General features: G+C 32.6%; 1 non-coding gene across 1 annotated transcript; it reads right to left on the bottom strand.

Moving 5' to 3' along the window:
- Positions 1–5,028: 5,028 nt before the first annotated feature.
- On the bottom strand, positions 5,029–5,133 carry LOC140596599 (U6 spliceosomal RNA). The gene has a single exon (XR_011998507.1). It is a non-coding gene; the product is annotated as a U6 spliceosomal RNA (small nuclear RNA).
- Between the last annotated feature and the right edge of the window lie 11,567 nt (positions 5,134–16,700).

Below are 16,700 nucleotides of genomic sequence, written 5' to 3'. Positions count from 1 at the left end.
ATTCTTCCAATTCAAAATCCTTCCCATACTAGACAGTGGCAGTCCTGTGAGTTTAGATTAGTCTAGTTTTCTATTGTTTGGGGTACTGAAGTTAGGATTATAGCTATAAATATTTGAACATTGCTCATTTAGTGGTTATAGAAGAGTTCAGTGATCTTCAGGATGAGACTTCCAGGAAACTTAAATGCCTATACACAAACTTTTCACTTAATGTGCAAATTACCATTATATTGTTTCTGATATAAACATATTTTAACATTACCTTACAACAAGAATAATTTTCTAATATTTTAGCTAATCTACAGGGGAATTTATGATGAGGAACATGCCATTGCCAATATTAAAAATTACTGGTGTGGAAAATTCATGAGAGATTTTAGGACTTATAAGGCTCTTGTAGGATTACAATGATGTAATATTAAGGAATTAAGAAGACTTTTTTCGCTAGGTATAATTACACTAATAAAAGAAATTTCTTTCTTAGACAAGATCATTTTGAAAGGGTGCTAACCTTGTCCATAGTTCTTATTTTAAAACAGATCCTTCTTTACAAAGATCTCTGAGATTGTTAGCTACAAATGAGGAAACTAATTTGATTACTTATAATAAAAAGATATTCTTCTATATTCTCCTATGTTTTTCTGATTTTTTCTTACTTATAGCTGATTAACTTGATCATTCTTTCTACCCACACAATCCTTATAGTTTTATGGTACCTGAAGATCCCTAGAAATAAACATTTTGGTGGTGGGAGTTCGTCTGTATAACCCACTAAAACAGGATTAAAAGGCCAATGTTATCAGAACAACCTTGATTGGTTTAAGACTCCTCTAAGAGTTTTGAGTTTATAATATGCAGTTCAATGGAAACTATTAAATTATTATTTTAAATATAAAATATGTATTGTCAAGATCTCAAGAATAATAGAATCAATGGGAGATCAATCAATTGATCTATCATCTATCATCTTTCTTCTTTCTTTTTATTTCTATTTATTCATATCTATATATCTATTTGTTATCTCTTCTTTTTTCTTACCTTTATATCTATCTATCATCTATTATCACTTACACATGCAGAGACAAAGATTTGTTTTAAGGAACTGACTTATGTGATATGGGTTCTGACAATCCAAAATCTGGGCAGGCCAACAAGCTGGAAATTTAGGTAATGTTGCAGTCTTAAGGAGAAATTCTTCTTCAGGAATCTTCAGTCTTTGCTCTTTATTGTTCTTTCTGTTTGCCAACTCTTCTTTTCTCTTCCTCCCTTCCTTACTTCCTTTCCCCATCCCTTTCTTTCTTCCTCCATTTCTCTGTTTCTTTCTTCCTCTTTTCTTTTCTTCCTTGATTTTTTAAAATGAATGTATTCACCATTCATTCATTCATTAACAAATGAATTGGGTATCTTTACTCCACACCATGATTCATTTTCTCTAGTAAATGAGATAAAATTTTGCAAGAAATTTGTAAAGCCATAACATGGCAAATAAAAGTAGCACGTATTGCCAAATCACAAATAAAATGATGTGACTGATATGCAATTGTTATAATTAAAGAAAGAACCAAAAAAGCTTTATATTACATAAATCTCTTAGTAGGAACTTGAGATGGAAAACTACAGTAATTTATTGGGACTCCTGGGTGGCTCAGAGGTTGAGAGTCTGCCATCAGCTCAGGGCATGATCCTGGAGGCCTGGGATCGAGTCCCACATTGGGCTCCCTGCATGGAGCCTGCTTCTCCCTCTGCCTGTGTCTCTGCCTCTCTCTCTGTGTCCTCATGAATAAATAAATAAAATCTTTTAAAACAAAGAAAGTTACAATAACTTACATTTTCTCAGTATTCCAGACTTTTTAAATTATCTTCTCCTTGGATTGGAACATTTTCATTTTTGAGAGCTATATGTAAGGTAGTTTGTGTTGCCAAAAGATGTTTGTAAAGGATTTTTATGTAGTTCCCAAATATTTTAATTGCCAGTATTATCAGACCATCTATCAATAAAATGGCCTTTCACCTAAAAGCCAATATCAACTATTTTGAAAGTTTTACAAGTTACTCAAGAAAAATGTGGAAATTCTATTTATCTATACCTAGCCACATATCCAAGCTACTGCCTGATATTCCATTGTGAAATCATATAGCTCATTAGTAAGAGAACTTTTCTCTCCTCACCAAACCTAGAACTTTATGACTGGCAAGCCCATTATATTTTAATTTCCAAATGCAATAGTGGGTTCTTCTGACCTCATTGGAGAATATTTGTTAATTTTGTATTTGCACTTGATTGTTTATTATTAATGACCATTGTTCCTGCATGATGCTTAAAAATGTGATATCATTAATTTGCTTTGAAATTTACTCAAGTATAACTGTTACATTGAACAAACATCCTGTATGATGCCATCAGAAAGTGTAGTTCTTAACTCTTCCTATATGTGTAGTGTATGTTAATACAGGGTTGCAAGACTATATCTTCATCATCTTCATCAACACAAAAACATAAATATATATTGCAAAAGCTCATTATGTCTTATATTCAAACTCTATAAATTGTTTCTTTTTCTTTGGAAATGAAAGTTTTTGAACAAGCTAGGCAATGGAAATTATTTTTATAGATATTTATGCTACTACTCTCTTGGATTTAGTAGAAAAAAATCAGCAACATTATTATGTGTAGTCAGGGACCCTTTATTATTTCCCAGATGAGCCCTCAGATTTCTTTTACTATGGAATATCCATCTCTTTATCCTGATGTCTTCTTTAACTTTTCATCTTTGATTTATCTCTTCCTGCCCATATGCAGTTCTATTTTCTTTCTCTTCCAAGCTTTCATTCTTTCATTGAAAAATTTTGTTTTAATAGAAACAAGGAAAGGAGGTAAAGGCACTTCATTTTTAAGTATATGTAACTTTTATTTTAAACCTCTCTTCTGGGATGCCTGGATGGCTCAGCGGTTGAAAGTCTGCCTTAGCCCCAGGGTGTGACCCTGGGGTCCTAGAATCAAGTCCCACATTGAGATCCCTACATGAAGCCTGCTTCTCTCTCTGTGTATATCTCTGCCCCCTCTCTGAGGCTCTCATGAATAAATAAATAAATAAATAAATAAACCCCCAAAAAACAAAACAAAACAAAAAAACCTCGCTTCTGTTTGCAACCTTCCCTGTGAATCCTATCTTTGGGGTTCATGTGCTTACTAAAACAACAGCAACAACAACAAAAAACAAAACAAACACAACAAAACAAAACAAAAACCGAAAAGACCTTGATAAAAAGTCCAGAAAAAAAAATTGTCTAAAGAGTATTGAGGGACCTCACATAAAACTTGCAGTTACAGGAAGCTTCTCTCAGTTACAAAATCACTTCTTGCTTTACAGAGTGTGATTTTATTTACTTTACTCAAAACTTCAAGATTGTTTTTAATCTGATTTGCCTATTGAGACCAATGTGATATTTAACCAGCCTCTGTTTCCTGATGGTTTCCCTCCCTGGCTTCTGAAGCTTCCCAGATGTATACATGGTGTGCTCTCACATCCTGTTACCGACATTAATATATTTCACCCTTGCAACTTGTCCTTTATGACTCTTCCTACATCCACCATTGCAGACTTCTCTATTATAATGTAATCTCGGCTACTATAAATTTACATTAGTTCAAATTATGTCTTTTTTTTAGATGAAATGCAAGCACCTTGTCCTTCAACTTTCAAGAAGGCTGTCATATAACACCGGAGGAAGCTGGCAACTTTATGGGAAGCATATGTTGAGCCCTCAACATTCACCAATTAATGACCCTAATGCAAAGCAATTTAAACAAGGAGGGAAACATGCTCCAGTGTCTAAGAGAAAACAAAACAAAATAAAACAGCAAGAATAAGATTATGTGGTTTGAAGTCAAGAGGATAAGTTTTCAAAGCCTAAACAAGTGATTTGTAAAGAATAATTCCACTTTCCATAAAACTGAGAACCTGTGAAAGCTGAGAACAAGAAATCTGCAAGCAAACTGTGGATGGCAGGGCAATAGGTTATGGTCCTGAGAATATATATATATATATATATATATATATATATATATAATCCATTAGGATATATATCCTGTATATATATATATATTATCCATCCATTAGTTCATTAGATCATCATTTTATATATATATACTTTATATATATAATATATATGCATATATATATAAATTTTACATCCTCCCCAGCAATAAAGGGAGATATATTTGTGCAAAGGTAAATCTGGATGCAAATTATTATTTTTGGAGAGAAAATTATAAAAGCATAATCTGTTGGTACTGAAAGAACACAGAGGTTAATCAGTCAAAATCTCTAATCTTACAAAAGAGAACACTGAGGTATTCATTATTGAAAGTATAACTCTTAGAATATCTCTTAATTCTACTTTTCTGTTCTTAACTTTTACTACTTGTCCTTGGCACAATATTTTGACATACATTCTTTTTGTTCTAGAACATGTTAACTGTGCTTATAAAGACAAGGTCCCACAGAGAATCAGAATAACTTTTCAGAAACTCTGCCTCCCTCCCAAACTTCTCAATGTAAAATTATAATTTAGAGAAATAGCTAATTAGGGGCAGCTGGGTGGCTCAGCTGGTTAATTTTCTGACTCATGATTTCAGCTCAGGTTATGACCTCAGGATCCTGAGATAGAGCCCTGCTTTGGGCTCCACACTAGGCGTGGAGTATGCTTAAGATTTTCTCTCTCCCACACTCTGTCCCTTCTCTCCTTGTGTGTTATGTTCTCTCTCTGTCTCAAAAGAAAAAAAAAGGAAAATATCTAATTATTCATTTCAATAAAGATATAAATGTTTTTCAGTTTTTTATTATGAAACAATTGTTAAATTTTAATTCTTTTCTAATTCAAAGATATATACATATAAAAGTTGCAAAAGACAAAAAACTTATGAAGAGAAGTAGGAGAAAATAATCAGATATCCAATACTACATTTTGATGCAGTTTTTCCTATTTATTCTTATGTTTGTTGAAATAATTTTCTTTTCTTTTTTTTTTTAATTGGAATGCTTCATGAATTTGGGCGTCATTCTTGCACAGAGTTTATGCTAATCTCCTTTGTATTGTTCCAATTTTACTATGTGTTGCTAAAGTGAGCACTATTAAAGATTTTATTTATTTATTTGAGAGAGAGAGAGAGAGAGCATGAACGAGGGGAGGGGCTGACAAGGAGGGAGAGGGAGAGAGAATCTCTCTCTGAGCACAGAGCCCAACGTGGGGCTTAATCTTATGACCCTGAGATCATGACCTGAGCTGAAACCAAGAGTTTGACACCTGACTGAGCCACCCAGACACATGAGAAGCAAGCACTATTGAAATAATTTTGTACATACAGAGTTGTGATCTATTCTATCATTTTAACATTGTTTGAGACAGTTTTTTTCTATTCCATTACACATTCAACAGGTGCATAAAATTTTGTCATGTGGCTGTATAATTGTGTGTGTGTGTGTGACCTCCACCATAATCATTTATTCCAGTATTTTATATATAAAATATTAGTTTTAAACATTATTACATAAAGATTTTTCCCCAAAATTTTAATGAATTATTTCCTTAGAAGAGATTCCTAGAAGTGTTTAAAATGTACTGACATTTTAAAGGTTAATTTGTTTTCTACAAATCTTTCCTCAGTTTATACTCTCTCACTAGTATATGAGCCTGCCTGCCTCACTACAGTTTTGCCAGTAATGAGTCCTAGAGACCAAATTATTTGACAAGATCAGGCTAGAAAAGTCATCGGTTAATTTAAAAATCTAATTAAAGTAGAAAGCACATTTTTTTCATAATTTTTCATAAAATTGAAGTGTGTATATGTATGCTAACTTGCCTCTGTTGATTCAGTCAAGGGCTTGATTTGTTGGCCTCTTTGCTATTATCTTTCTTGCATAAGAAAGATACATCCACCTTACATCACTACATTTATCAATTTTTGGTTTTTTAGCAACAAATCAAGGATACTTATGAATAGGAATACAGAAACATTCTGACCTTTAAAGAAAAAATTTGCCTCTGTTTTTATGTTGTTTCATCCAAATTGGTTTTGACATAAATTGTTTTAGGCAGTTTACTCCTTTCAAAGCATACAATTGAATGGATTAGTTACATACAAAAGGGAAGGTAAATACATCTCTGTGGTCTTCATAATCTTTTTATTTGGTACTGGACATTCCCTATATCTCATTATTTTTGGAGTAGAAACTCATATGGAAAGTACAGGAAGATAAAGTTTAAAAATTATATCGAGCAGATCTCTTATCTTTATATTATTGTGTACACAGTAGTCTTGACTTGGCCACATGGCTATTTAAGTAGCTTTGAGTTTGTACATATTGCAAGAAGTTTTCTCGTACTCTTTGTCACTGATAAATACGGTGCTGAGCTGGAATCAGGATACCCGATCATTCCCCCACAAGAAGTTCCTGTAATCTAAGGAAGGACACGGGGGGGGGGGGGGGGGGGGGGGGGGGGCAAACGGCCTGGGCAGCAAAAGAGAATTTCTTCCCCTCACAAGAAAGCCAGAGATCTGAGTGCTGCAACCACACTTCCAAGACTGCATCCTACTTTATCCCTAAGGATGACCGTGGAGGTGGTGACAATGACCATGACCATGACAGCAGGCACTGAGGAACTGAGCTAAAGGCTCTACAGCATTATACCATCGAAGTCTTCACAACAACTCTGTGGAGAAGACGTGAATGAGGAAATTCATGACTGGAAAGGTTAAGTACCTTGCCCAGTGTCTCACGTGGGGCTGTTGGAAAACCAGAAATCTGGTTGACTTTTGAGATCATGCTATTCTAGTCTTTTGACTGGGTCTTCCATCAGATCTTCCTCCTCTGCCAGACCTTATAAGCTGAAATTCCCCCTACTTCTCACCCTATGTCTCCATCAAGATAGCTTTAATGATTGACCATACAGACTAAGAACTTCAAAGTGTTAACAACCCTAGATTTTATTTTTTTAGCTCCAAGTACATATATCCCATGGTCACTGTGAAGACAAAAAAAAAAAAAAAAAAAGATAGGAATTCCCAAAACTTATGAATATATTGCCTTATTTTGACAAAAAAAAAAAAAAAAGAGTTTACATTTGTGACTAAGTTAAGGATTTTGAGAAAGGGAGATCATTCTGGGTTATCCGGTGTGCCCATTGTAATCATGATTCCTGATATAAGGAAGGCAAAGGTGTCAAAATCAGAGACAGATGATGGGATGACAGAGGCAAAGCTTGGAGTGGAGTACTTTGAAGATGAAGGAAGGGACCTGAGCCAAGGAGTATGGAGGGCCTTTAGAAGCTGGGAAAAGGCAATGAGGTAAAGTTTCTTTGAAGTCTCACAAGGAACACAATCCTGCCAATACCTTGATTTTAGCTCAGTGAGACACATTTTGGACTTCCTTGTGTTGTTTCAAGCCACTAGGCTTGTGGTAATTTGTTACTGAAGCAACAGGAAACTAATATAGACCTTTTTTTGTGTGTAAAAACTTAATTACTTTATTTAGTTGAGAGAGAGAGAAAACATAGGGAGAACAGTGGGAGAGGGACAAGCAGGCTCCATGCTGAGTGCAGAGCCCATCACAGGGGCTCAATCGCAGGACCCAAGATCAAGACCTAAGCTGAAACCAAGGGTTGGACTTTTAACCAACTGAAACACAGGGGCCCTGGAAATTAATATAGTCTTATAAATGATGTTTGTACTTACATACTTCAGTCATGTGCTACTTAGTATGTGAAACTAATACCAGCCAGAAACTGTTATACAGTAAGGAACAATTCTTATGTCTCAGTTTTGTAAACTCTATTATGCTTCTTCTCAGGACATTAGTCAACATGTATACTTTTTTGGGGTGTCTTAAAGTTTAGTTTTTAAAAGAACAATAACTTATGAAAAGTTAACAATTATAGCCTTAAAGTGTTGTAGAATATGTCGATCAATTAAACCTCTGACATTTCAAAATAAATCAAGGAGAAATGAGATCTTGCAGAGCTATTTGTCAGAATTGATTTTAATTTATAACTAGAATGTGAATCATGGGTAGATTCTGTAGAATATTTAAAAATCAATTATTCTTTTACCTGAAAGTGAATAAGGAAAAGGAGGACTTTAAAATGTGAAGAACTTTACAGGGAAGATAGTGACAGTGAGAAATTATTATGAAAAATATTCAGACCCAGAAGAGTCAATACAATATTGAAAGACAAGAACAAAATTGGAGAACTGATGTTAGTTGACTTCAAAATTTACTATAAAGCCACAGTAATCAAAACAGTACTGTACTGGTGAGAAAAAAAAAAAAAAACAGATAAAAAGGTGAATGGAACACAACAGGGAGCCCAGAAGTATATCCATGTACATGTAGTCAACTAATCTTTGACAAAGGAGCAAGGGTCATAAAATAGAACAAAGACAGTTTTCTTAATAGTAGTACTGGAAAACTGGACATCCAGATGCAAAATAATAATAATAATCTACCTGCATACCATGCATCCTTCACAAATGTTAAATCAAAACGTATCACACACTGAAATATGAAATGTAAAACTATAAGGCTACCAAAATATAACACAGGAGAAAACTTAAATGACATTGGGTATGGTAATGACTTTTTGTGGATAATAACAAGGGCACAGTTCATGAAAAAAATAATAGATAAGCTTGACTTATTTAAATCAAAACCTCTGATCTGCTAAAGACAATGTCAAGAGAATGAGAAGACAAACCACAGACTGGGAGAAAATATTTGCAAAAGACACATGCAATAAAGAATTATTGCCCAAAATATATGAAAAGCACTTAAAACTCACAATAAGAAAGCAAGTATTCCAATTAAAAAATGGCCTAAGACTTTAACAGACACTTTAGCAACAACAGCAACAACAAAAAGTAGTAATGGCAAGTAAGTATCTGGAAAAATGCTTCATATCGTGTGTTATTAGGGAATTGCAAATTAAAGAAAAAAAAAAACACTGAGATACTATTACACATCTATTTGAATGGCCAAAATCCAGAACACTGACAACACTGGCGAGGATGTGGAGAATCAAGAATTCTCATAAATTACTGGTGGGGATGTTAATAATATAGCCACCTTGGAAAACAGTGTGATGATTTCTTGTTTGAACTTACTATATGACCCTGTAATCTTGCTCCTTGGTATTTACCCAGAAAAGTTGAAAATTTTGTCCATAAAAATATCTGCACATGGATGTTTATAGCATTTTTATCTGTAATTTTCAAAATTTGAAAGCAACCAAAATGCAGATGACTGAATAAATAAGCTGGTGCATTCCAACAGTGTGATATTACTGAGTGCTAAAAAGAAATGAGCTATCAAGGCATAAAAGACATGGAGAACCTTAAGTGTATATTACTAAGTGAGAAAAGCCAATCTGTCATGGCTACATGCTGTATGATTCCAACTATGTGACATTTTGGAAAAGGTGACATTATGGAAACAAAAAGATTAGTGGTTGCCCAAGGTGTGTGTTTGGGGGAGAGATGAATAAGCAGGGCAGAGAGAATTTTTATGGCAGTGATTGCAATGATGGAAAAATGTCATTATATATCTTTCCAAACCCATTGAATATATATTAAGAGTGAACTTTAAGGTAAGCCACGGACTTTGGATGATTATGATGTGTTAGTGTAGGCTCATTGTTGGTTAAAATGCACCATTCTTGTGAGTGGGGATGATCTATCAGGGAAGCTCTGAATATGTGGGGCAGAGACTGTACAGAAATCTCTGTACTTCCTTCCCAATTTTATTTTAAACCTAAAACTATTTTAAAAAATAAAGAAAAAATATTCAAGGGAGAATATATACTTAAAAACCCTTTGAAATAATTGTCCAGAAAAAATTTGAAATGTTTTCTATTTCATCCTCTAAAGGAAATTAAGATTTTTTTGAAGTAGTTCAACTGTATTTCTACCTGCACAAGATATAACAGAACCCAAAGGTTTGCTTCTAGCCCCATTAGGTTCAATTTACATATAATGGAGATTTTGCATCCATCAACACCCAGTGATGGATAAGAGCAATTTCAACTTGACCTCCATTCTATGGATAATTTTAAAAGCAGAGTAATTTAAAAGTTATAATCAATTATTGATATTACTTGGCTTCTTAAACATTATGTGATAGGTAGTGGTTTAATAATGCAATATGAAAGTGATTAGATACATGAATTAGGGTTGTTGGTATATAACGTTGCTGGCTTTTTTATATGCATTAATTAAAATTATTTGTCTGATATATTTGATTCATTAGTGGTGTTTACAGAATTATATATTATTATGATTTAACAGGGATAATATTGTCTTGTTACAATGGGAAAATTCTTACCTTCATTCTCTAAATACACTAAAGTCCTGAAAACATTTGAGTACTTTAAATAATGGATTTAAATGTTTTGCAATGGTATTAAACGTCAATGGGCTTCTGTTTCTAAAACTTCATATATTACTTTCTTACATTTCTCCATTTATATTGAACATGTTTGGGTAAAAACAACTTATTGTTGGAAATAATTGCTTTGAAGAAATGATCTGTTAATAGACATTTTTACTTAAATATGAACATTTAGCAGGAACAAAGTATCCAAATTTGGATAATTTGATTAAATAGATATGATATTGGTTCTTGATTAAATACACATGATATTAAATTTTACTTCTAAATTTCTATTCTTCAGTAGAAAGCATGTGAAAAATCAGGGTGCCTAAGTGGCTCAGTTAAGTGGCTCAGTCAGTTAAGTGGTTCACTCCTGATTTCAGCTATAGGTCATGACTTTAGGATCTTGGAATAAAGCCCTGTGTTGGACTGTACACTCAGTGGGAAGTCTGCTTGTGGATTTTCTCTCTCTTTCTCCCTCAGCTCCTCCCCCTGCTCATGGTCTCTCTTCCTCTCCTCTCTAAAATAAATAAGTAAATCTCTTAAATTTTTTTTAAAGAATGTGAAAAATTACTAATATAAAAATGAAAAATATATCTGTACATGAGAACTTGAATATTTATATACACACAAAGATTTGTATATACCAAATTTATGTCTTTAACTACATAAATACGTATGCATATAAATGTGCCTCTATTTTTAAATATACAAAGAATTCCTAATAATCAAATAATCACTAGTCAAATAAAAATACTTGATAATTACATATAAGTTAGCAATTTTAATATATTCAAGTATATTCATTTTTCTTGTAAAAATTACAACCTACATGACAGTTCTCTCTATGTGATAATTCCTACATTTATAATATATATTATTTCTTTTAATTATCATAATAATCATGAGGAATATATTAAAATGAGAGGTTGAAAACAAAAAAAATAATTAGAAGGCATCAAAGAAAAGATTTGAAAAAACATGTATCAAATACACAAAAACATACCTTCTTAAAATATATGCATCATTCACATATATAATAGAAAAACAAATCAGTAGACAAAGGGGAGCAGACACAATGAATAGCTTACAAAGGCAGAATTTGTTTTGACTGTCTGTAAAGAAACATAATCCTTGGGACACCTGGGTGGCTCAGCAGTTGAGCGTCTGCGTTAGGCTCCAGGCCTGATCCTGGAGACTGGGGATCAAGTCCTACACAAGTCCTACATCGTCCTACATCGGAGCCTGCTTCTCTCTCTGCCTGGGTCTCTGCCTCTCTTTCTCTGTCTCTCATGCATAAATAAATAAAATCTAAAAAAAAAAAAAAAAGAAAAGAAAAGAAAGAAAGAAAGAAACAATCCTAATAAGACCATACAAGCTCTCACCCAAGGCAAGTTTCACCCATGAATTTCCAGGAGCTGTCAGGTGGCAACATAAAACCCTGCTCAAGGTTCATGCTGGTGGCAACAACTTTCCATTCCATAGAGTTAGAGCCATACAGGTGTGGTGATGAGAAAGAATGTAAGCACATAACAGAGCAGGTACCTATTGTAGTAGTTCAGTTTTTCATAATGTTTTCCACCTTAGAGACTGTGGGTGAGCAATGCCAGATGCCCATATACTATTGTCCATTGCTACTCTACTTTGCAAAGACATTGGTGGATATTAGTGGCTTCCAATGGGAATAATAATTCAATCAAAATAGGCTGGATCATAAAGATGGTTCTTTATTTTGTGAGTTTTCCAAAGTTTCTAGAGCTTCTCTGTGAGCAGTTTTAAATTTCAACCTTACATAAAGTACTTTAACAGCTTAACTTGGCTTTCTATTAAAGCTATCTTTCATTGTCAGTTTGACAAACAGTAATAAAATTAATTATTTGTTGCAAATACCTGTAGTATGCCAGGTACTGTGCTAAATTTACATACATTATCTCATTCAGTCTTCATAATAGTCCTATAAGATAGGTACATACATAAAACACATTTTTTTTCTTTCTTTCTTTCTTTCTTTCTTTCTTTCTTTCTTTCTTTCTTTCTTTTCTTTTTTTCTCTTTCTTTCTCTTTCTCTTTCCTTTTTTTTTTTTTTTTTTTTTTAACTGATGAAGGATGTAACACATAGACTGCTCAAAGTTACACAACTGGTCAGTGTAGAGCTGGACAGTCTGATTCCAGATCTTACACCCATTGTAGTCCTTGGACACCAATAATCCAATCATAGAAATAGGGGAACTATTCAAATAGATGTTTGATGAACTTCATTAAGAGTCAAGCAGAGTCAAGCTAGTAGTTAAGACATCCTCATTCCAGTGCTCACATTCTTAATCACTACTACCTACCCTCTCTTCAAGAGGAATCAGTGACCAAATTGGTTTGTAATGCTAAGACACATTTTACATTTCCCAACTAAGTTTGTTCTGAATAAAAAAAATGAGCAAACATCTGAATTTCTTCTTTTAGGATACCCAAAGAGGAAGACTTATTGAAAAGTCTGGGAAAAAAAAAGAATGGAAATATTCTTAACTTTATGTTTACCTATTACTTATTTAAATTAACAAAATTAATCACAGATTTAAATTCTGTTGTCACAGGTTCAGAATTATTTCCCATGCATTATTGTGCCAGAAATGACACGGGGAAATTTCTCTCCCATAATTTATTTTGGAAAATTTAAAATTATAGAGTAACTACATCCTGATAGAGGTATTTGTGAACATATTACCAGAATCATTGTTTTTTTAATTTCCCCATGGGAATATGTTAAAGAAAGTAGAAATACTAATCTAAATAATCTACCTTAGAATCATCTACCTAAAAAAATGGTAATCATGGTGAAAAATGTTCCTACCCAAGTATTCTAGCATTGTTAGCCACTACCATAGTTCCATGTTTGGGATATCTGAAATGTTATATGAGGTGTGATGTAGAGGGAAGCACTCTTTTGGATGTATGCCTGTTTCCTGGAATTTACCCTGCATCAGCTGTGAAAGTGATCCAAATGTTTAGGTTTATTTGAAGATACAGCAACTTCTGGCTGACATCTGGTCTAGTTATTTGTGGTCAAAGTACACAATTTCTCTTTTTCTTTTTCTTTCTTTCTTTCTTTCTTTCTTTCTTTCTTCTTTCTTCCTTTCTTTCTTTCTCTTTCTTTCTTTCTTTCATTCTTTTCTTTCTTTCTTTAGATTCCTTCCTTCCTTCTTTCCTTCCTTCCTTCCTTCCTCCCTTCCTTCCTTCTGTCTCTCCTTTTCCTTCCTCTCTGTCTCTTCTCTTCCTTCTCCTTTCCTTTCTTCCCTCCTGTCTTTCTTCTTGTTGTTTTTATTAAAATTTCAGATAAAGATACAAGGTTGGTAATAGTACCTTTTTGAAACATTTTTATAGAAAGATAATTCGGAGGCTGTGATATATTCTAATGAACTGGACATTTTAATGTATTGTTAACTTTAATTTTTACTGTAAATTTCTAGCTTGGAATAAAAAATTACTTTGATATGTCATTGCATTATATTACTTTTCATGTGCAGCAGAAGGCATTAGTCATTTATCAGCATCTTGACCTGGTGACATAATAATAATAATACCAAGAGTTGAAGTTAAAAATTTGAAATTACAGCTCTCAAAAGTAGAAAATGTTGGAGATAATAGAAAATTATTCAAGGGGCACTCAGAACCTAAGTCTGCCTTAGGTTCGGATTGTGATTTCAGGGTCCTAGAATTGAGCCCCACATTGTGCTTCCTGCTCTGTGGGGAGCCTACTTCTCTCTCTGCCTTTGTCTCCTGCTCCCTCTGCTTGTGCTCTGTCTCTCTCTCTCTCTCTCTCAAATAAATACAATCTTTAAGAAAAAAAGAGAAAAGTATTTGAAGTCTGTGATTTGTCATTGATCTTATAATTTTTTTTATATTTTAATCAAAATTTTAGCTGATTAAAAATTTTTAGCTAATTTATACCACTCTTATTTGGTAAGGAAAGTAACATTTTATTCTTTTGGTTGTTATTGTATTATTTTTAATAGTCCTGAATACTATTTCCAAGGTTGTTAATATTTATGATTCTTGGAGAAACAAAATTACAGTATCTGAAGGCTAGCCTTTTAAGGGAACTTTAATTTCACATTTTTGATTCCACATTTTACAGTCTACCTGCTTATTAACCAATACCTGTGTGTATTTTAAATATTTCATGACTTCACTACTATTAACTGATTTATTACTGAAGGTCTAAACCAGCCCATTTGAAAAATTTACTTCGTATTTGTATTCTAGTTTCCTATATTGAGGCATTCTATTAGAAACTTTTCAGAACTTATATTTTTTATAATCCAAAGGCATACATGACATTTCACAGAATCTATTAAACTGGAATAATGATTTTATCATAAGATACTATTTAACTCCCAAGACTAAATATTAGATAAACATAGACATTTTAGTTTAATGAGAGCTAGTTCTTAGCTATTTTACATCTTAATTTATTTTGGATTATTAAAAGTCATATCTAGATTAGAATTCTTGAAAGTATATATATTTCTGTTTTGAAAGGGGTTTATTGGACAAATTTAGCAGAAATTAAAATTAAATCCTGCAGCTAGAAGGAACATGCTCAAAAGTAGACTAAAATGCTTCTCCTTGATTATGAAGTTTTTGATTAATAAGAAATGAGACTATCAAACATGTTAAACAAAAATGAAAAAAAAAAACTTCCTAAAACCTAAGGTAGTACTTAAAACCAAATTCCATTTTATTCTAACATTTAATTAGATTAATAGATTTTGGTAGATAAAACTAGATAGATCTTGAATTACCTGAACATCAACATATTTATCATCTCTTTTTGTAATAATACAATATGTAGGATATTATTTTAGAAAGTAAAGAATCTATAGCATCTGTGAGTCTTCTAAAATGTCACACAAACTATATGACAGGTTGGTTATCATGTGTAATTGTTCCTAAGTATTCCTAAGTATTCATTGTTTCTATGGCAACAGGAGGAATAAAAATGTCTCTGCTTCACTGGTTCTTAGTTCATCATAAAATATTGTTTCATTATGCTTACAGAAATTCACAGAAGAAAAATAATCCTCATTTAAAAAAAACTTATAGATTTATCTGTATTAAGAATGGGTCCTTTGTGCTGATACAAACCATTTCATACTTACATAATGCACAGGTTTACTGGTTTCTATCAGACTTTCTATTTGTCAATCTTCCCTCCATTTTCCTCTATAACCTATCTTTTCACTAATCTACATTCATTGCTTCCTTCATCTTAGCTCAATTCAATATCACATGATTATCTCCTTAAATACTGAGAAAGTTCTAGACAGATTCAATATACATTCATGATGAAAATGATAAAGAAAATGGGACTGGAGAGATATTCTTTTAATATGATTATATTTCTCTACTAAATATCTCATATATATCTCTATGATTTGGCAATGTAGTAGAAATATTCTTAGCCAGGACAATTAAATAAGAGAAATCAGTTAGAGTTGTAAAAACGGGCAATTTAAGGAGTAAAATGATCTCTATGTTCAGTTAATATGATAAAATACATAGAAACGCCAGAGAATCGATACTAAAACTAATTCAACTATTAATGAATTGAGTAAGTTGACCAGGATATAAAATTATCATATAAAGTCAACAGTCTTCATATATACATTTAAGATTGCAACAAAGAAGACTAAATATAAAGACATAAATTTCACAAGAAATGTGTAAGATCAGCATGAGGAAAAAAATTTAAAACTAAATAGAGATGAATAGATAGAATAGATAAAATAGAAAGTCCAAAACTAGATGCAAATACATATAGAAATTTAATATATGATAAACTGGCAAATCAGTTTACCAGGGTAAAGATTGACTCGTTAATAAATAGTGATAAGACAACTAGGTAGCCATATGGAAAAAGCTAAAATTAAATTTGTCTCATATCATATAAGAGATTACTACGGATGGATTAGGTATCTAAATGTAAAGAATGAAGCCATGGATCTACTACAAAGAAACATTCATGAATTTCTCTTTAGTTTCTGCATAGGGAAGGCATAGTGAGTGTGATATAAAATTCAAAGGCATTAATTGAAAAGACTGTTGCATTTGACAACATAAAATAAAAATGGTTGAAAAAAAACAGTATTTAAAAATATAACTGACTTAACTTGTAGAGAAAAATTGCAACATTTAAAACCGACCAAAGGAAAGTGTCCTTTTTAAAATAAAGAGACAAAGGATCAAAACCCTGATAGAAACTGAGAAAAAAAAAAAGAAATA

Source organism: Vulpes vulpes, unplaced genomic scaffold, assembly GCF_048418805.1.
Source record: "Vulpes vulpes isolate BD-2025 unplaced genomic scaffold, VulVul3 Bu000000628, whole genome shotgun sequence".
Lineage (NCBI taxonomy): Eukaryota > Metazoa > Chordata > Mammalia > Carnivora > Canidae > Vulpes > Vulpes vulpes.
The sequence above is the reverse complement of the archived record's forward strand: the minus strand, read 5'-3'. Positions and strand labels throughout refer to the sequence as shown.